Source organism: Amborella trichopoda, chromosome 12, assembly GCF_054954075.1.
Source record: "Amborella trichopoda isolate Santa Cruz 75 chromosome 12, AtrichopodaSantaCruz75HAP2 v2.0, whole genome shotgun sequence".
In the NCBI taxonomy this organism is placed as follows: Eukaryota; Viridiplantae; Streptophyta; class Magnoliopsida; order Amborellales; family Amborellaceae; genus Amborella; species Amborella trichopoda.
In genome coordinates this window covers 37,168,805-37,191,270 of record NC_142347.1, presented here as the reverse complement: position 1 = coordinate 37,191,270, position 22,466 = coordinate 37,168,805, and the positions used below count along the sequence as shown (strand labels likewise).

The 22,466-nt window shown below is 32.0% G+C and overlaps 1 long non-coding RNA gene across 1 annotated transcript; it reads right to left on the bottom strand.

The window, feature by feature from the left end:
* Window positions 1-2,082: 2,082 nt before the first annotated feature.
* Window positions 2,083-9,971, bottom strand: LOC148779566 (uncharacterized). Its single transcript, XR_016046467.1, has 3 exons — window positions 9,667-9,971; window positions 8,731-8,804; window positions 2,083-2,405 (listed from the first exon to the last, which is right to left on the bottom strand). It is a non-coding gene; the product is annotated as an uncharacterized LOC148779566 (long non-coding RNA).
* Window positions 9,972-22,466: the final 12,495 nt, after the last annotated feature.

The following is a 22,466-nucleotide window of genomic DNA, read 5'->3' as shown; positions in this document are numbered from 1 at the left end:
GGCGAAACCCCCTTCTCCAATCGTAGGCAACCCTTATCCGAAATCCTGGTCTTACCGTGCCAACTTGCCCTTAAAAGCTTAGAGAGAAACTCATGCAAAGGTCAGAATGCTTAATTTTTTCATAAATGTAAGAGAGGTTGGTCCATGGAAATGGGATGGTGGGTCCGTTCGGGTCCCAATCGAGCCAAACCTCAACCCGACTAGGGTTTAGGTAAAATTCAGAACCGACCCAAGGTCAAATTCAGACCAGAACCGACTAGGGTTTAGGTAAAATTAAGATCAACCCAAAAAAAACCATACAAAAAAAATTGAAGCAAAAACACCAAAAAAAAAAAAAAAGACCATTAGTTTATTTTTTAGTGTTTTTTTAGATCGTTAATTTGGACTGATCCAGATGTATTCAGACCTGCACTTCAAAACGGATCTATTGATGGACGATCGACCACACCGGTTCAGGTTATGAAACAATGGTTTAACTAGTGTTTAACAAAACAATGGTCCGAATCATAAATCAACAATCTGGACTAAGAATCAATCCCTATCGACCTAGATCAAATCAGTTCGACTTGGATGGACTTGCTCAATTCTATCATGGAACTAGGCGAGTTTGTCAAGGAACTAGGCTATCCAGGGCTAGCAAATCATACAGTTCCCACCGACCATATATTCTTTACTGTTTTTTGAAAGAGCTTTTTTATATTTTTGAATCTATTCAAACCGGAAAGTTGGTCCGATCTTTTCGATTCGCCCAGCTAGTCCGATTCGCCGAGCTGATCCTGTTGCTTGAACATTGCGTTTATCGAAAATAAGTAAGCATTGGGTGCGTTGCTTTATAATGGTTAAAGATGTAGTTGTACAATCTAGGGTTAGTTGTTGTAGGTCATGTACATCAGGGTGGCTTGTGGGTCGTTATCCCTTTCTTGGAGGGCAAATACTGTGATGCTTTGCATTTCAAAGAAAATAATGAGACTTATTATTGTTTTTTTTCTTTACATAATCTTGAGCCCATAATTCTTTCCCAAACTAAACCATTTATCACGAGAAACGCATTCCACTTACTCTTAGTCACATGTGAAGGACCCTCGCATCGTGCAAAAGTTTCATGTATGATTTTGTCTCATGCACACGAACAGTTATTGAGAAATAATAGTACCTTTCAAGACATTTAAGAGAAACTCAAAATATTTAGACTAGGCACCATTTATGTTGGAATGAATGGATCTTGTTGAGGGAGGGTAGTTTATTATTTCCATTTTAAATTTTGATTCTTTGTGGGCTGAGATTATAGGTTTTATTTGGGTGACCCTTAGATTTTCTGTCCCTTATTTTCCATTAGAAAAATACGTTTGAATTTGGTAATTTTGGTTATTAGTGGTGGATTAGGATAAGTATAGAAAGTCTGTGTGGTTTAGATAGTAATTTTTTTCCTGACAATATTCAATAAGGACATGGTCAGCATGCGGCCAAGCTTGCGTATGTAGAAATGCGGGATTGGCAATAAATATGTTTTTGAAGTATAATTTGATACTAATTTTTTGAGAATATATAATATTTAACATGGAAATCATGAATATGAATAAATAAATAAAATTTGAAAACTAGAAATAATAAGTGTATTAAGAAAACATTTGGACCGTTAATTACAATTGTTTTTAGATGGACCACCTATTTGCATCCATCTTTAAGATGGATGCTTTATATCTCTAGACCGTGTATTGTATAAATGCGGTCCAACCCACATGAAACAATGTGACTATTCTAGAATTAGCTATTCCAAACAAAGTGAACACCCCTCTTAGCAAGTCGATCATTTATGTCAATGGCCTCTCTCTCTCTCTCTTTATATATATATATATATAAGACATTTGAAGGGAAAAAGGGCTAGGGTTGTGGTGGTAGCACTCCCACACCCAAGTTACCACTTTATGGTTTTTCATTCCCACTTATAACACCTCACTCACACTTTCAAAATGGTAACTCCTAAACTATTTGAAAAAACCGGTAGGGCCAGTCTTCCTCACTAAATTACCCAAAAAAAAAAAAAAAAAAGAGATTTGAAGGGGAACCATAATATCTATATTATATTCAACCAGCATGATCTCAAACTACATTCATCAAAACCTGCACCTGTTCATTAGGCAGATGTTCTTCATGGTTGTCCTCAGCTACCAAATTCAAAGGAGCTACAAAATCAACATTCATTAAAGGTAAATCTTCCACCCCCGTCAACGGCTCCAAAGCCTCCTCATGTTATTCTTCTTCAACAAAGTCTCCTTCATTGTCTATCAAAAGGATGATGATCCTTGAGATCAAGGACATTAACACCAGCTTTTGATCGCCCTGAGTACCACTCTGCTACCTAATCCTCTCCTTTCTTATGGTGCCGCGAAAAGGAATCACCTTAACTGGCACAACGGTAGCAAGGAAATTCATAATTTATAAGATAGAATTTGAGTGTGAATAGAAGTTCCTTCAATGGAGAAGTACATGAGACCATTTACCTTTGGTACAAAGTGGTCACAATTGATCTTAATCACTAAATGTGATGTTGGGTGGCTGCAGTTATTTTATTGACCAAGGTCAAAGTCCAAAAGAAAATTTTTTGAATTTTGTGACACATCCAAGCTATCAGATTTCACATCAGATGGTTGTAAGTAATTGTGACCTCTATGTATGAAAGATAAATTGTCTCATTGTATACAATGCCCCTCAACAAATTATAATACATCACTTTACCATATAATTAATCAATGATAGAAAGAATAGCTCAAAGTGGCCTCCCTTGATGCACTATGGAACTACGCTCGAGTTGAAAGGAAAACTCTGGAACATGAAAAGGATGCACTTTTCTTTTTACAAATTTTTCTTTGTTTATTCCACAGTACATCAAGGGAGGTTACTGTGAGCTATTCTATCTATCATTGATTGATTCTATGCTAATGGTGATGTATTATAATTAGTTGAAATACGTTTGCACCATTCATCAGATCCTTACGAGGGTGAATGATTCAGTCTACAGTAGTAAAGCTTGAAAATTTGTTCGTCGAGATGCTTTGGTAAGTGTATCTATCATGGAAGAAGGGGATGATGCCCTATAAATGGCACTAGTATACTCAATATGGGTGATGTCACACCACATATAGATGATGTCACACCATTTTTAATAACAAATATTATCCTTATTAAAAAAAATACTCTATGTATAAAACAAGGGTATATAAGTATTCAAAATTTATTGAGTACAATGATAAATTACTCTATAGTGTGAGCACCATAACATAACCGATATATATATATATATATATATATATATATATATATATGGGTGTGGTTTCTATAAGGTTGCAACCTTAAACAATCCAATTATAGCGTACCTCCAAATTTTATCATAACATGTAATTTTGGTGTACAAAATTATTAGGATTATCTCAAAATCTATTTCCATATCTTACTATAAAATTTTAAAATAAAAAATAGTAATCAAGTAGATCTATAAACATATGAAAATCTAAAAAATGGATGGTCTAGATAATGTGTTGCAAGATGCACTATTTCTAAGACGCAAAATCTTTTTATTTTTTAAAATTCAAATATCTCGATATCGAGATGACCAATTAGAGGGATTTTCAACATTAAAATAACCTTTTCCGATAGATTTTTGAGGTGCATCTGTAATTCTATATTTGAAGGTTGCAACCTTATATAAACTTTTTCCTATATATATATATATATATATATATATATATATATATATATATATATATGGAGATACTACAAAACGTCTATAAGCGAAAATGAATAGTGCTTACGCCTACCCTCATCACTGTCCAAACTTTATCCCACTGTCACAGTTGTCTGGTAGTGTTTCATTTATTGTTTACTAATCAGGATAATCTGAAATTAGGAGTATGGGTACATCTTAATGAGATACACCTAATAAAAATATAAAAAAAATAATTCACAAAAATATAAATTAACTAAAATACGCTCGTAAATTTTTGGGGCTATTTTGGTCAATTTATATTTTAAAAATTATTTTTTTCATATTTTTATTAGGTGCGTCTCACTAAGATGTACACATGCTCTAAATTTCAAATAATTTATATTTGGAGAAAAAACATGAAAATTGAAACACTACTAGACAACTGTGATCATGCGATGAAACTTGGATAGAGATGAGGGTAGACGAAATCACTGTTCATTTTTCGCCTATAGGCGTTGGGAAGAATTTTTCATATATATATTGTAGAAAAAACATGAAAATTGAAAAACTACTGGACAACTATGACTGTGTGATGAAATTTTCATGGTGATGAAGGTAAGCAAAATCACTGTTCATTTTCGGCTATAAGTGTTGGGAAGAGTTTTCCATATATATATATAAGTAATAACACTATGAGACCTTCCCACACCCATGTGAGTAGGACTCCAAAGGATCACCATTAAATTTTAACATTAATCTCTAGAAAAGTAATTACATAGGTGTGAGAATTGGGTGAATAAGTTTACTGATTACTTTTTTAGAGATCTGTGTCAAAATTTAATGGTGATCTTTTGGGGTCCTACTCACATGAATGTAGGAGGATCTCATAGTATCATTACTATATATATATATATATATATATATATATATATATAGGAGGATCTCATAGTATCATTACTATATATATATATATATATATATATATATATCATAATTAAAAAATGGTTCGTCCAAGTCAAAATAATTGTAACAAAAGATTATAGTTTTGAAACTTCAGCCTTAATAGATTCAGGGGCTGACCTTAATTGCATCAATGAAGGTTTAGTACCGTCAAAATATTTTGATAAGACAACTCAAATATTAAATACAGCAGATGGAAGTAGCTTGTTTATCAATTACCAAAGAAATAGATGAACTCCAATTCAAAAAATTAATAAGACCAAGCTCTTCACCTTGAAGTTGTGCAGCTTTTTACGTAAATAAAAATGCTGAAAAAGAAAGAGGCGTCCCCAGATTAGTCATAAACTATAAACCTCTTAATAAAGTTTTAAGATGGATTCGATATTCTATCCCAAATAAGAAAGATTTATTAGATAGAGTAGCCAATGCTTGCATCTTTTCCAAATTCGATATGAAATCTGGATATTGGCAAATACAAATCCAAGAACAAGATAAATATAAAACAGCATTTAATGTACCATTTAGACAATATGAATGGAATGTAATGCCATTCGGTTTGAAAAATGCTCCATCAGAATTTCAGAAAATAATGAATGATGTCTTCAATGCTTATTATCCATTCATGATAGTTTATATTGATGATGTCTTGATCTTCTCTGAATCAATAGATCAGCATATCAAACATATTAATACTTTTATAAATGCAGTCCAGAATGCTAGACTAGTCGTATCGACAAAAAAGATAACTTTGTTTAAAACCAATATTAGGTTTTTAGGACATATGATTCACCATGGCACAATTATCCCCTTAGATAGATCCATACAGTTTGCTGATAAATTCCCTGATCAGATACTTGATAAAAAAGAACTTCAAAGATTCTTAGGATGTTTAAATTATGCAAGTGATTTCTATCTTAATCTTGCCATAGATGCGAAACCTTTACATGATAGATTAAAAAAGAATCCTCCACCTTGGACAAATATTCATACTAAAGCAGTTCTACTAATTAAACAAAAGGTCAAAACATTTGTTTGCCTTTCCCTTCCTCATCCTACTGCTTTCAAGATAATAGAATGTGAAGCCTCAAAAATAGGTTTGGGTGGTATTCTCAAACAATACATCGATAACCAGGAACAATTACTCAGGTATACTTCTAAAGCCTGGATATCAACTCAACAAAACTATTCTATGGTCAAAAAAGAATTATTAGCCATTGTTCATTGTGTTACAAAATTCCAGAGTGATATTCTCAATCAACAATTTCTCATACGAACTGATTGTAAAGCTGCCAAAGATATTCTGTAGAAAGATGTTCAAAATCTAGTTTCCAAATAAATATTTCCCCGCTGGCAGGCTATCCTGTCCGCTTTTGATTTCACTATTGAACACCTTCCCGGATCTTCCAATTCTCTTCCTGATTTCCTTACTCGTGAATTTTTGTAAGGGGGGCAACACTGACGCCAACGACGAAGAATCACCATTTTCACTTGCACTACAGCTTTTCGAAGCTAATAGAAATAATATTACACTTTCACCTTCACCTAATTCCATGGGTTCTCGTAGCAATTCTCGCCACGATAAACGCCTAATGAATATAATACCATACGAAGGTGAATTTTCGCCTTTGGTAACCCTTTCACCTTCAAATTCCCCTATTCACCAAATAACTTACCCTGAAGCTCATACTCCTAATCCTATATATTCTCCAGCCCAATCTAAACCAACTTCAAGGGCTAATATGCCCAAATCCTCATATATTGAACGAGCCTACCTGATGGACATCACCATTGATGAACATCACATCAATACAGACCCCATCAAACTTGCTCCATTATATTTGATAAATCATTTAAACCCAACCAATGGAGTCAAAATCAGAGAATATTATGAAGCAATTTTTATGGAAACAGGATCCATATCTGTTGTCCATTATTACCAGCAAAATACTCGAGTTATTGCTTATTCAAAAGTTCAAATTAAGAAACTACTTTCCTATAATGAGTGGGGTTGCAATCCCGCTCAAGGAAAGAAATTACTCAACCCCGATTTTTCATACAAATACTACAAATATGCCGAATATATAGAGGCTTGGCATAAACTCTTTTATTACCAAAATCCAAACAATACTCATAGCTGGTATATCCAGTTCCGGTTACTTGTTTTTGAAAGATTCCCCAACTGGTTTAAAAACTGGTTTTTAGTTTGGGGATCAACAATTTCAATTTTACCTCCTGCTTTCAAAACTGTGCAGGAACAATTTGCACAATTCAATAATAATGATAATACTGTTGATCATCACCTTTACTTTATGGCTTTATACCAACTCTCATGGATAATGAAGTGGGAATATACCATCTCTGTTAATAATACAGCCGACCATACTTACATTCCCAGACTGGGCAAAACCATCTCAGTCAAATGGTGGGATATCTTTAACATGGATCCCACTACCATAACTCCCAAAAGAATACCCCCTCAAACACCTATATATCAACCAAGCCCAAGCACAGCCAATACCTCCTTTGACTTTCCTACATATCTAAGAAATATGCTCCAATCCAACCCAAATGCTTCAAAGGAAATGTTAGAATAACAGATGAAAGAAATATTCGCTGAAGCAGGAAGAAAACCGATTTCATCAGACGAAATTGTTCAATCGTCACCATTACACACCAATAGATACTTACAACTCAGTGAAGCGGATCCAGAAGAAGAAACAGATCCCGAAGAAGAAGATCCAAATGAGTTCAGTCAGAGATCCTAAGCTCTACAGTAGTGCTGATAGACAAGACAAAGCTCCACCGACATAATGCCAGATACGATAAAACTCCACCGACAAAGATGCCCTGCCATTATCACTACCGACAAAAGAAGACTATTCAAGATGTCGTTACTGTACCCATTTCCATAAACAACAAAGAAGCCACTATAGAAAAAGCGCTTTTACTGTGGCCACCTGCATAAGAAACCAAACAAAGTACTGTACAAGATGCTTTCTTTTTTGGGTTTTTCCTTTTTACCTTTTGTCCACTTCCTCTTCCGGTCTCATCATCTCTTTTTCCTTTGTCTTCTTCCCCTTCATCTGTCTTCTTCCCCTTTTAATCTAATCACCCCTTTGCTTCGCAATGAAGCAAACTCGTCTATAAAAAGGAACCCCTTCTCATTTACTTCTCAGCTCGCAACCTAAGTCTCAGGTCGAAACTCAGATCGACAACCCTCTCCGACACCCTTCCTTCTCTGCTCTTCCTTCCTTCTCTGCTCACCTTTCTTTCTCTACTCTTTCTCTCCGGGAGATATTTCATCATCAAAGCTATCTTGACCTCATAGCTTCCTACTCATTCACCTCTAGGTTCTATCTCTCAAGGTTCTATCTCTCCTCCTTAATTTTTATATCTGCATGTGATTGCAATCTGAATTCTCTTCCTTCATATTGCCCCCAACACTGGAAACTCTTTTCCAGTTATTGCATATGTAAACTGTAAGTTGTTATTAAGTTCGTAATGTTTTTATCTTTCTGTAATCTTTTATCTTTCTCAGTCTGTAATCCTTTATCTTTCTCAGTTTAATCTGTAATCTTGTACAATCTGTAATAGTTCTCAGTTTATAATATCAGTTTGCAGTTTGTAATATCTGTTTGCATTGTAATATCAGTTTGCATACAGTCTGTTATTGTTTGTACGTACTATGAAGAATTTTTATATATAATATGCAATTTAAAATATTATTTAGTTTTAAAATAGGAGATTTCAACGACACACAGTGGTTAGTTATCGATATATCCATTATACCTCTTATTTGTATAATTCTCTTCTGTCTAAAGTTTTACAAAATCCTATAGGAAATCATCAAATATAACAGTTTAATCTTCACATATTTATTATAAACAAATACATGATTTTTACTGGAGATCTCGGCGCGTTTTGGTATCAAAGCCAAACAGTAAAAATAGAAAACTGTTAGAGTAAAAAGTTACAATATTACTGTAGAAACCTACTTAAATTTACATCTAAGAAAGTTGGTCCGAGAGTTAAGGCAAGAGACGAAAGGACAAGTCTAGGCAAAGTACCAGCCAAGGCCAGGAAGAGCCGCTTAGGGGAACACGCTGGACCCTTGATCGTCCAAATTGTCATTATCCGCAACCTACAGATGGCAAATTTAATTATGAATCTTAAAGGTAATAATGCAACTCAATCTCAGACATTAAGAGTTAAAAATAAGGAACACATTATTATAAATGATATTGAAGATCATATTCAGAATTGGAATATTCCTAAGGTACCAATAAAAGATATTTATCAAAAAAGATCATTTAAATTCAAATTAGGTTATGCTATAAAAACAGTAGAAGAAAGTTTACCTGTAACTCAGAATCAAGAAGACTTTCAGCTACTCTCAAGAAAAATTATTGAAAAACATAAAGAAAATAATTATAAATATTTAGACATTGGGCTAATTCAAATAGCCATTAAACCTTTAACCCGACTAGGGTTAAACACTTCTGTGCTTGTATGCCTAAGAGATACAAGACACAATAATTTCACAGATTCACTTCTAGGCATGGTCGAATCCAGCCTATGTAGTGGACCAATATACTTTAATTGTTTTCCAAATTTTTCTGTTTCATTAACAGATCCAAACATATTAGATATCTTATCTATCAATTTAAAAACTCATGGATTCAATATGATGCATGGTTCTCAGAACTTAGCAATAGTGTACAGAATTTATTACAAAGTAATTAATACTCTCTGTCCTAATATTATGCAAATGGATAAAAAAGATCAGACTATATTATTTCAAACAAGTATAGAAAAATCACATGCGATTGTACCTAAAACAATTCATTGGTCAGATATTATTTTACCTCAAGAAGTACCTAGAAATAATATTCCAAACCAAATAATTGAACATCCAGATGGAAATATCGAAATAAAATTCCAACAATCTAACGTAAAGGATGATATAGATATTAACAAGAAAAGAAACAGAAAAGCATTCATACCTGCAAGAAAATTCTGTCATACTACTCCTGATGTCATCATACTTCTTTCTTCCTCTTCTTCTTCCCAACTAATACCATCTTCAGACTTCCAACTACAAGGAATAAGAAGAACGGCTGATCATGTGGTTCTTCCCACATACACTCCTGAACCCAATATAGAAGAATTCCAAATACTTACATTACAAATAGAAGATGATATAGAAGTAATACATATGATGATGAGTATATAGCAGCATATTTAGCCGCTAAAATAGAAAGAAAAAAGAAGAAAATTAATATTGATTATTTGAAAAAAGATTATCTTTCTGAAGAAAATCAAAATATCAGGCAATAGTATCTTCAAACCTTTCAACCAAGATTAATAGAATTAATGCATAAAAAATACAATAAATTTCTCAAAAAAGAAAGAGAAACAAAAAGATTTTTTATATGGTTAAAAGAAATATGTATTCAATATAAAATAAATATTCCTTCATTTGATAATCTTCAAACTCTAGAAGAAAAAACATATATTAGTACGGATGGTACTACTACGGCTAGTACACACCCTCCTGAAAAAAGTATAATACTCAAAGGAGTAACTCCATCAAATAAAGGAGAACCACCACAGTCATTATATGATATAATTGCCACACCATATAAAGTTCTACCCAAAGAATTAGGAAAAAAACAAGAATTAATTCCTCATATTGTGGAACAAAATAATTATACTAATTTATATATGCAGTCTCTAAAAAAACAGGCAAAACGAATAGAAAGACTAGTTTCAAAGGAAGTCACTCCTTCCCTTCCTAAGGCAGTTCTGTTCAAACCACCTCTAGAATTCAATAAAAATAAATTCCATATTGGTGAAAGTAATAAAACCTTAATGGATCAGTTAATAGCCAAATTAGCTCAATTAGACATAAAAGGAATTCCTTCTCCCAAAATCAGTATTCCTTTACCAACTATTCCTAGTCTATTACCAGAATCTTCTGATAAAGGAAAATCCAAAATACCAGAGCATGAAACAATGATGCTCCAAGAAGAAATAGAACCAATCATAGAAGATACTATATAAAACCAAGAAAATGCTTTTATGGATACCACACCTATTGATCTAAATAGAATAGCTTATGGTAAAACTTAGAAACCCATTACAGCTTTACCATATCATAAAAGACCTACACATGTTGATGTCCAACTTGAAGAAGATGCTATACAACAAGTTGTGTCTTATTCATGAAGATCAATAGTTAATTGGACAATAGATGGTCTATCGGAATTAAAAATATTAGATGTCATGAGGCACATGACAATGTTTGCTTCTGCAAACAAAATGGCCGGCAACCCAGACCAAGAAGTTGCGAAAGCAATAATTAATGGTTTTACTGGCTGGTTAAGAGGATGGTGGGATTTCTATGTAGATGATGAAACTAAGAATAGAATTCTTACCAACACAAGACAATAGACCGTCAGGAATGAACAAAATCAAGAAATAATTTATACTGAAAGCGATGCAGTAAATATCTTAATATATACCATTACACTTCATTTTGTAAGAAGTACAGCATTATTAGCAGCAAGATCAGAAGACTTGCTCTCTAATCTTCGTTGTCCTACATTATCTCATTACAAATGGTATAAGGATGTCTTTTTCTCAAGATTATTAATACGAGACGACTGTCAACTAGACCACTAAAAAGAAAAATTTATTGCTGGTCTACCTTATTTATTTGCAGAAAAAGTCAAAGATACACTTAAAAAGAAACATAATGAAATTATAGTTTATTCAGCCTATACACTTGGAGAACGCTCAGCAGAAATATGTGCTGAAGGACTAGCTTTATGTACTGATCTTAAACTCAAAAGACAGTTGGATAAACAACAAATTACCAAGAGAAAAGAACTTGGTGATTTTTGTGAACAATTTGGATATTATCTAGATAGGAAAAATATGCTTGAAAAATTATATAAGAAAAAGAAAAAATATAAAAAAGACAAATATAAATCCAAATCAAAGAAAGTACATAAACAATATAAAAAATCTAGAAAAAAGTTTATAAACAAATTTTCTCCAAATACAAAAAATAAAAAGAAGCTTCCAGTATGTTATAAATGTGGAAAGGTTGGTCATTACAAACACCAATGCAAATTAAAAAAGAAAATAGAATCATTACATTTAGATGATTCAATTAAATCAAAAATATATAATATAATTAATTATGATTCCATATCTTCAGATTCCACTGAATCACATATAGAACATATTTAAGATGATGACCTTTTATGGACAGAATCATCTGATTCCTCAGACTCCTCAACAGACACAGAATCATCAAATCAAATGAACGACACTAATTGTAGTTGTCCTATACCTACACATAATCTTCATATGCTTACTCAAGAAGATAATCTAATATTAGATATCATTGAGAAAATTACAGATCCAGAGGAAAAAAGATTTGTAATCACTAAATTTATTACATTAACTAAAACCAAAGCAAAAACACCTCCAATCAATAAAACACCTGATGAATACAATTTTGCTTCTATCATGAAAAGAGTAAGTGAACAACATACTTCTCAACAAAAAAAACCTTCAATTTCAGATTTAAAACAAGAAATCAAAGAGGTTAAAAAAGAAGTATATCAATTAAAAAATAGGATCAAATTTCTAGAACTACAACAAATATCTCAACCAGAAACTGATACAGATGAAATAGAATTTGATCAGCTCATTAGATATGAGTCAGATCCACCATCAGATATACCAGAAACTTCAGAAGCCAAACCTCATGTGGTAACAATTCCTTCTGTTAATTTAATCGATAAAATCATAATTCAAAAATGGTTCGTCCAAGTCAAAATAATTGTAGCAAAAGATTATAGTTTTGAAACTTCAGCCTTAATAGATTCAGGGGCTGACCTTAATTACATCAATGAAGGTTTAGTAACGTCAAATTATTTTGATAAGACAACTCAAATATTAAATACAACAGATGGAAGTAGATTGTTTATCAATTACAAATTATCCAATGCTTCTATTTGTAATAATCATCAATGTATTAGTACTCCATTTATTATGGTCAAAGGATTAAGCCAAGCAGTTATACTTGGAGTCACATTCCGTACCCTTTTATATCCCTTGTCAATAGATCAAACAGGAATATCCTCGCACTATCAAAATGTACCAATACACTTTGATTTTATTCATAAACCAAAATTAAATTAAATAAATAATGTAAAAAGTCAATTACAAAATAAAGAAAAATTTCTCTGTACTTTAAAACAAGAAATTAAATATAAGCATATAGAAGAACCAGTACAAGAACCTTTGATTCAACAAAAGATTCAATCGATTCAACAAATAGAAACCTCTATATGTAGCGAACATCCCAATGCTTTTTGAGACAGAAAAAAGCATAATATTAGTTTACCATATGAACAAGGATTTGATGAAAAACAAATACCTACAAAAGTTAAACCAATAAAAATGAATACTACTTTATTAGACATGTGTAGAAAAGAAATAGATGAACTCCAATTCAAAAAATTAATACGACCAAGCTCTTCACCTTGGAGTTGTGCAGCTTTTTACGTAAATAAAAATGCTGAAAAAGAAAGAGGCGTCCCCGGATTAGTCATAAACTATAAACCTCTTAATAAAGTTTTAAGATGGATTCGATATCCTATCCCAAATAAGAAAGATTTATTAGATAGAGTAGCCAATGCTTGCATCTTTTCCAAATTCGATATGAAATCTGGATATTGGCAAATACAAATCCAAGAACAAGATAAATATAAAACAGCATTTAATGTACCATTTAGACAATATGAATGGAATGTAATGCCATTCGGTTTGAAAAATGCTCCATCAGAATTTCAGAAAATAATGAATGATGTCTTCAATGCTTATTATCCATTCATGATAGTTTATATTGATGATGTCTTGATCTTCTCTGAATCAATAGATCAGCATATCAAACATATTAATACTTTTATAAATGCAGTCCAGAATGCTGGACTAGTCGTATCGACAAAAAAGATAACTTTGTTTAAAACCAATATTAGGTTTTTAGGACATATGATTCACCATGGCACAATTATCCCCATAGATAGATCCATACAGTTTGTTGATAAATTCCCTGATCAGATACTTGATAAAAAAGAACTTCAAAGATTCTTAGGATGTTTAAATTATGTAAGTGATTTCTATCCTAATCTTGCCATAGATGCGAAACCTTTACATGATAGATTAAAAAAGGATCATCCACCTTGGACAAATATTCATACTAAAGCAGTTCTACTAATTAAACAAAAGGTCAAAACATTTGTTTGCCTTTCCCTTCCTCATCCTACTGCTTTCAAGATAATAGAATGTGATGCCTCAGAAATAGGTTTGGGTGGTATTCTCAAACAACGCATCAATAACCAGGAACAATTACTCAGGTATACTTCTAAAGCTTGGAATTCAACTCAACAAAACTATTCTATGGTCAAAAAAGAATTATTAGCCATTGTTCATTGTGTTACAAAATTCCAGAGTGATATTCTCAATCAACAATTTCTCATACGAACTGATTGTAAAGCCGCCAAAGATATTCTGTAAAAAGATGTTCAAAATCTAGTTTCCAAACAAATATTTGCCCGCTGGCAGGCTATCCTGTCCACTTTTAATTTCACTATTGAACACCTTCCCGGATCTTCCAATTCTCTTCCTGATTTCCTTATCCGTGAATTTTTGCAGGGGGGCCAACACTGACGCCAACGACGAAGGATCACCACTTTCACTTGTACTACAGCTTTTCGAAGCTAATAGAAATAATATTACACTTTCACCTTCACCTAATTCCATGGGTTCTCGTAGCAATTCTCGCCACGATAAACCCCCAATGAATATAATACCATACGAAGGTTAATTCCCGCCTTTGGCAACTCTTTCACCTTCAAATTCCCCTATTCACCAAATAACTTACCCTGAAGCTCATACTCCTAATCCTATATATTCTCCAGCCCAATCTAAACCAACTCTAAGGCCTAATATGCCCAAATCCTCATATATTGAACGAGCCTACCTGATGGACATCACCATTGATGAACATCACATCAATACAGACCCCATCAAACTTGCTCCATTATATTTGATAAATCATTTAAACCCAACCAATGGAGTCAAAACCAGAGAATATTATGAAGCAATTCTTATGGAAACAGGATCCATATCTGTTGTCCATTATTACCAGCAGAATACTCGAGTTATTGCTTACTCAAAAGTTCAAATTAAGAAACTACTTTCTTATAATGAGTGGGGTTGCAATCCCGCTAAAGGAAAGATTACTCAACCCCGATTTTTCATACAAATACTACAAATATGCCGAATATATAGAGGCTTGGCATAAACTCTTTTATTACCAAAATCCAAACAATACTTATAGCTGGTATCTCCAGTTCCGGTTACCTGTTTTTGAAAGATTCCCCAACTGGTTTAAAAACTGATTTTTAGTTTGGGAATCAACAACTTCAATTTTACCTCCTGCTTTCAAAACAGTGCAGGAACAATTTACACAATTCAATAATAATGATAATACTGTTGATCATCACCTTTACTTTATGGCTTTATACCAACTCCCATGGATAATGAAGTGGGAATATATCATCTCTGTTAATAATACAGCTGGCCATACTTACATTCCCAGACTGGGCAAAACCATCTCAGTCAAATGGTGGGATATCTTTAACATGGATTCCACTACCATAACTCCCAAAAGAATACCCCCTCAAACACCTATATATCAACCAAGCCCAAGCACAGCCAATACCTCCTTTGACTTTCCTACATATCTAAGAAATATGCTCCAATCCAACCCAAATGCTTCAAAGGAAATGTTAGAACAACAAATAAAAGAAATATTCGCTGAAGCAGGAAGAAAACCGATTTCATCAGACGAAACCGTTCAATCGTCACCATTACACACCAATAGATACTTACAACTCAGTGAAGCGAATCCAGAAGAAGAAACAGATCCCGAAGAAGAAGATCCAGATGAGTTCAGTCAGAGACCCTAAGCTCTACAGTAGTACTGATAGACAAGACAAAGCTCCACCGACATAATGCCAGATACGATAAAACTCCACCGACAAAGATGCCCTGCCATTATCACTACCGACAAAAGAAGACTATTCAAGATGTCGTTACTGTACCCATTTCCATAAACAACAAAGAAGTCACTGTACAAAAAGCACTTTTACTGTGGCCACCTGCATAAGAAACCAAACAAAGTACTGTACAAGATGCTTTCTTTTTTGGGTTTTTCCTTTTTACCTTTTGTCCACTTCCTCTTCCGGTCTCATCATCTCTTTTTCCTTTGTCTTCTTCCCCTTCATCTGTCTTCTCCCCCTTTTAATCTAATCACCCTTTTGCTTCGCAATGAAGCAAACTCGTCTATAAAAGGGAACCCCCTCTCATTTACTTCTCAGCTCGCAACCCACGTCTCAGGTCGAAACTCAGATCGACAACCCTCTCCGAGCTTCTCTGCTCCCTTCCTTCTCTGCTCTTCCTTCCTTCTCTTCTCACCTTTCTTTCTCTACTCTTTCTCTCCCGGAGATATTTCATCATCAAAGCTATCTTGACCTCATAGCTTCCTACTCATTCACCTCTAGGTTCTATCTCTCCAGGTTCTATCTCTCCTCCTTAATTTTTATATCAGCATGTGTGATTGCAATCTGAATTCTCTTCCTTCATATTGCCCCCAACACTAGAAACTCTTTTTCAGTTATTGCATATGTAAACTGTAAGTTGTTATTAAGTTCGTAATGTTTTTATCTTTCTGTAATCTTTTATCTTTCTCAGTCTGTAATCCTTTATCTTTCTCAGTTTAATCTGTAATCTTGTACAATCTGTAATAGTTCTCAGTTTATAATATCAGTTTGCAGTTTGTAATATCTGTTTGCATACAGTTTGTTATTGTTTGTACGTACTATGAAGAATTTTTATATATAATATGGAATTTAAATATTATTTAGTTTTAAAATAGGAGATTTCAACGACACACAGTGGTTAGTTATCGATATATCCATTATACCTCTTATTTGTATAATTCTCTTATGTCTAAACTTTTACAAAATCCTACAAGAAATCATCAATTATAACAGTTTAATCTTCAGATATTTATTATAAACAAATACATGATTTTTACTGGAGATCTCGGCGCGTTTAAAACACCTGATGAATACAATTTTGCTTCTATCATGAAAAGAGTAAGTGAACAACATACTTCTCAACAAAAAGAACCTTCAATTTCATATTTAAAACAAGAAATTAAAGAGGTTAAAAAAGAAGTATATCAATTAAAAAATAGGATCAAAACTCTAGAACTACAACAAATATCTCAACCAGAAACTGATACAGATGAAATAGAATTTGATCAGCTCATTAGATATGTGCCAGATCCACCATCAGATATACCAGAAACTTAAGAAGCCAAACCTCATGTGGTAACAATTCCTTCTGTTAATTTAATCGATATATATATATATATATATATATATATATATGAATTGAAATTTGGAGCGTGTATTCATCAAAATAGAAGAATCTTTAAAAGTTATAAAACAAATTTTTACATTAAAAAAATTGACCAAGATACTCCCAAAAAATTTTGGAAGCATTTTTGTCAATTTAGTTTTCGTGGATAAATTTTTTATATTTTTATTAGATGCGCCTCAGTAAGATGTACATACCCTCCAAATTTCAGGTCATTCCGATTTGTAGAAAAAAAATAAAATAAAATAAAACACTACCGAATAATCATGACCGCACAATGAAATTTGGACGATGATGAGGGTAGGCGAAATCACTATTCATTTTCGCCTATACGCTTTGGAAAGACTTTTCCTATAGCCTATAGGGGTTGGAAAGACTTTTCCTATATATATATATATATATATATATATATATATATATATATATATATATATATATATATATATATATATATATATATGTGGAAAATGTTGGGATTAGCTCACTAGTTCATATGAACATATTAACCCAACGGCCCAGATTGAAACTAAGCCGATCTAACGATCACGGATGTCTGGTGGAGTTTGAATTTTATTTTTTTTCTAAAAATTTAAATCACTTGAAATTTTAGGCGTATGTTTATCAAAAATAGGTGAATCTTTAAAAAATATCGAAATAATATTTTGCATGAAATAAAATGAGCAAAATACCCCTGAAATATTTTGACCGTATTTTGGTCATTTTGCTTTCGTGAATAATTTTTTTTATATTTTTATTAGGTGTGCCTTGATGAGAAGAATACACACCTAAATTTTTTTATATTTTTATTTCATGTAAAATATTTTTTTGATATTTTTCGAAAATTCACCTATTTTTGAAAAATACGCACTTAAAATTTCAAGAGATTTAGATTTCTAGAAAAAAAAAAAAAATTCAAGCACTACAGAACATCTTGATCGTCAAATCGGCTCAGATTCAATCTGGACCATTGGGCTCATATGTTCATATAAGCTAGTGTGCTAACCCAGCTTTTTCCTATATATATTATTTTTTATTTTTAACAAGAGCATAATTGCAAAGAAGATATAGTGATTTAGCCACAATAAAAGATTCAGGCTGTTGGAAATGTGGCCTATCAAGCCTTTTTCTCCCAATAATTTACTTTTCAACAATGGTACAAAAGCCATATTGTATTGTATATGTGAAATCTCATGGTTGACATGAGGCAATGCCATATACTAGGATCCATTTTAGAGCTTTTATAGGATGTCGCACTGGAGGGAAAACTCAATTATATGTGTGGAATTCTTGTAATAATTGTTTTTTTTATATTATAAAATAAAAGTATATAATGACACCATTACCTTTGGTACCAGGTCGTCACAATTAATCTTGCCAATTAGATGTGAAGTTAGGTGGATGCATTTAATTCATTGACCAAGCTCAAAGTTCAAAATAAATTTTATTGAACTTTGTAACACACCCAATCTATCAAATTTCATATCGGATGGTTATAACTTATAAGTAATTGTGATCTCCTCATACCAAAGGTAAATAATATCATTATATACAATCTTTATTATAAATGTACAAAATCATTTAAATTCCAAATATCTTTTATCAATTTGTAGGAATACTTAGATGACATCTTATTGTGTTAGTCATTAGTGTACTAATGACAGGTTTAGCTCATTACATAGAATTAACAGTTTGGTGACAACTTGTTAATCCTAATTGGCTGCATTTAAGGGAATTAAAGCAGGAGTTATACTTAGATCTCAACTCCTATAGATGTAAGAGTTACAAACCAAATGATTCTCTATAAAAATAAGTTAAACCCTCAAGTAAAGTGAGAGAGAATGATGCAAATGAGACATCCAAGGCGATTATGATTCACTAAAGAGGATTCTCAAGATAGCATGTTACCTGATGGCTTGGTTTATAGGTTTTGATATGAAACTTTAAGTCACTCGTGTGATTTAAGGATAGATCCCAGTAACTTATTTATCGATTTTATTTATTTAATTTGTTTATTTTTTTTTATTGGGACTAAAACAGACAACTGGGAGCTAGGGGTGAGATTTGATTGCTTGCGGCTTTTTATTATTTGCTCTATATATATGCTCCAAAAAGAAATCATTGGACATCCGTGTCATAATAGTGAAGTAAGCCATTATTATGTTTAGTAAAATTTAGACAAAAATGTGTCAATTAAGAGCCTACTTATTGTTCAATGACTTTTATGGCATACCCATAATAACCCGCAAATTGTAATTTTATTTAATATATATATATATATATATATATATATATATATATATATATATATATATATATATATATATATATATATATATATATATATATATATAGGAAATATTTGTATACTTCTCCTACAGCGTAGAAGAACTATCCTCTCCCTACCATCCAGCCGTCCAATTTTGATCAAGAGAGCCACTCACCGTTTAATCTTAGATCCAATGTTTCTAAGTATTATATTTTTAGTTTTTTTTTTTATGCAAATTATATGAATATAAAATTTGATACGTGTCATCTTCTCATTGGGGTGCACCTATAAAAAATATTAAAAATAATTTTTCGATAAAATATAATAATTAAAATACCCCTTGAAACTTTCAAAGGTATTTTGATCATTTTATTTTATTGGAAATATGTTTTTCATATTTTTTGAAAGTGCGAGTTTAATAGAGGATTGGACGTCCAAAATTTAGTGTCAAAATAGTTTATAGAAAAAATTAAAAATAAAATAGTATAGAGACGTGACATTATGATTGGGGCAATCTTAACCCTCCATTCAGAATAGACGGTTGGATAAGAGGAAATATATAAGTTTTATGCTGTAGGAAAAGCCATATATATATATGCCTGATTTTTTTTCACTCCGCTTGTTTTAGTCAAATCTAAAATATTCAAGACTTATTAGCTTGCCTAATTTTCAGCGGTCTAGATTCTTGCCCCAACTTTTTCCTCGGATAGCTTGAATCAAATCGATTTATTACCAACGTTTTTGTTCGTCAATATATTGTTTTTCCCTGAATTGCTAGCCATGAATCAAACATCAATTTAACAATCTCTCTCTAAGGTTAAACTACAAATCATTTCTGAACATACTCCAACACTCATCCCTAACCAATGACCACCTTAACAAAGACTCTTAACATTCTTAAATTCTAATCATTTCCTCATCCATAACCACCAATCAAACACCCATAATTCCTTTTCAAATAATTTTTTTTTAGTAAATTTATTTCCAAATAATTTTTTTTTTAGCAACTTTATTTCGAAATAAATGAGAAACTATACCGACATCTTCCATTAATAATGAGGAAACAATATCTATCACGCCCATTTTTAGCTATTAAAACATTTTTAAATAATTAAAATTCTATTTCACCTAATTTGAGCGTGTCCTGCATGTGCCTTATTAGAAAAGAAAACGTAAGGATGCGAAGACTATACAAGTGAAGTACAAATTTAATAAGACCATAAAAATATAAATTTTTTAGACCAAAATAAATGCACTACAAAGTTCTCATTTCTTGAACAAAAACCGACAGAAAGTTACTGCCATACCACTCATTAAAATAATGTAAATTAGTTCGAACCTCCGAGCCAAAAGTTGAAGTATTGTATAGACTATTAATTTTTTGTACGAAGATATCACAATTATTCATAACCATTGAATATAAATACCAATAGATTTGAGAGAGTTACAATATTCAAGAATTTTTATAATGGACTCTGCATGATACATCCCCAACTACCCAATTGCACATCTAATATTTAATAACAATTTTAACCTCCTTGTATCATAAATATTGTATATTGTTCCCATCTATGTTGCGACTATGATATTGTAGGTGCAAAGTTTCGATACCATGTACCCCACAAAAATGAAACAATCGAGATGATAAAAGTAAAACTGCATTTAAATGTGAAAAATAGATTTATCAAATAACTTGTTTTATTTAGAAAGCATTAAGCGTAAAGAAAAATTTTATATAAGTTTGCAACCTTATGTGTTTGTTAAGTGAAATCTTGATAATGTAGATTTGGCAATATATAAAAAGAAGTGTCATTTTTTTATATCATAAATATCTGTATAAAATTTATATTATCCAACTAAAATAAATAGTGTAGAACATTGCAACCTTGTTTTATAACTGAGGTTGCCACCTCATATAAATTGCACCGTTATGTACAAAGGTCCCACAAGAACCTTGAAATGTACCTACGCAATAAAAGATAGACTAAGATTTTATTATTATTTTTTAGCAAAAGACAGACTAAGAATATTACCAAAAAATAAAACATCATTATATGTGATTGTTAAGAATTAGAATATTTATAAAAAGGAAAAATATACAATGAGACCATTTACTTTTGATACAAGGTGGTTACAATTATTTTTGACTATTGGATGTGAAATTCAGTAGCTACATTTTATTACATTGACAAATTATTTCGAACTTTGTGATACACTCAAACTATCATATTTTATATTAGAAGGTTAAAAGTACTTGTAACCTCATTGTATTACCAAAAAATAAAACACCATTATATGTGATTGTTAAGAATTGGAATATTTATAAAAAGGAAAAGTATACAAAGAGACCATTTACTTTTGATACAAGGTGGTTACAATTAATTTTGACTATTGGATGTGAAATTGAGTAGCTACACTTTATTATATTGACAAATTATCTCGAACTTTGTGATACACTCAAACTATCATATTTTATATTAGATGGTCTCATTGTATACAATCTCTTATTAAAAAAGCACTCGAGAGATAAACCATTTATACATGAACTTTTCCTTTTTACTTTCGAAATGCATATGAAAAGATACGTAATTGGACTTGGAATAGTTGATATTATAGGTACATTTTGATAAATAGATCTTCTTCTTTTTAACATGATAAATAGATGTGTTAAATAGTGAATATTTTAAATGTATTTGGATAAATTTCACTTAATTCTAAAATAGAGATTTAGTGAGAGAGGTTAAAGGCAGTAGAAAATGTCTACATGACATGCCTTGACAGAGAAAGGGCATATCAGACCAAAATGATATGAAAGAACCACGAATGGTGCAAAAAAAGACGAAGAATTTGGACCATCGAAGACACGGATATTTGGATTCCTTTTGGGCCCCAAAGATATAAAAGATACTCTCAAACCCAATATTTAATTGTTCAGACATAGGTTGTCTAGCAAAAACAAGGTTGGAGCAACTTTTTCTTTTTTTTGTAACCAGACGAAATTGACCAATC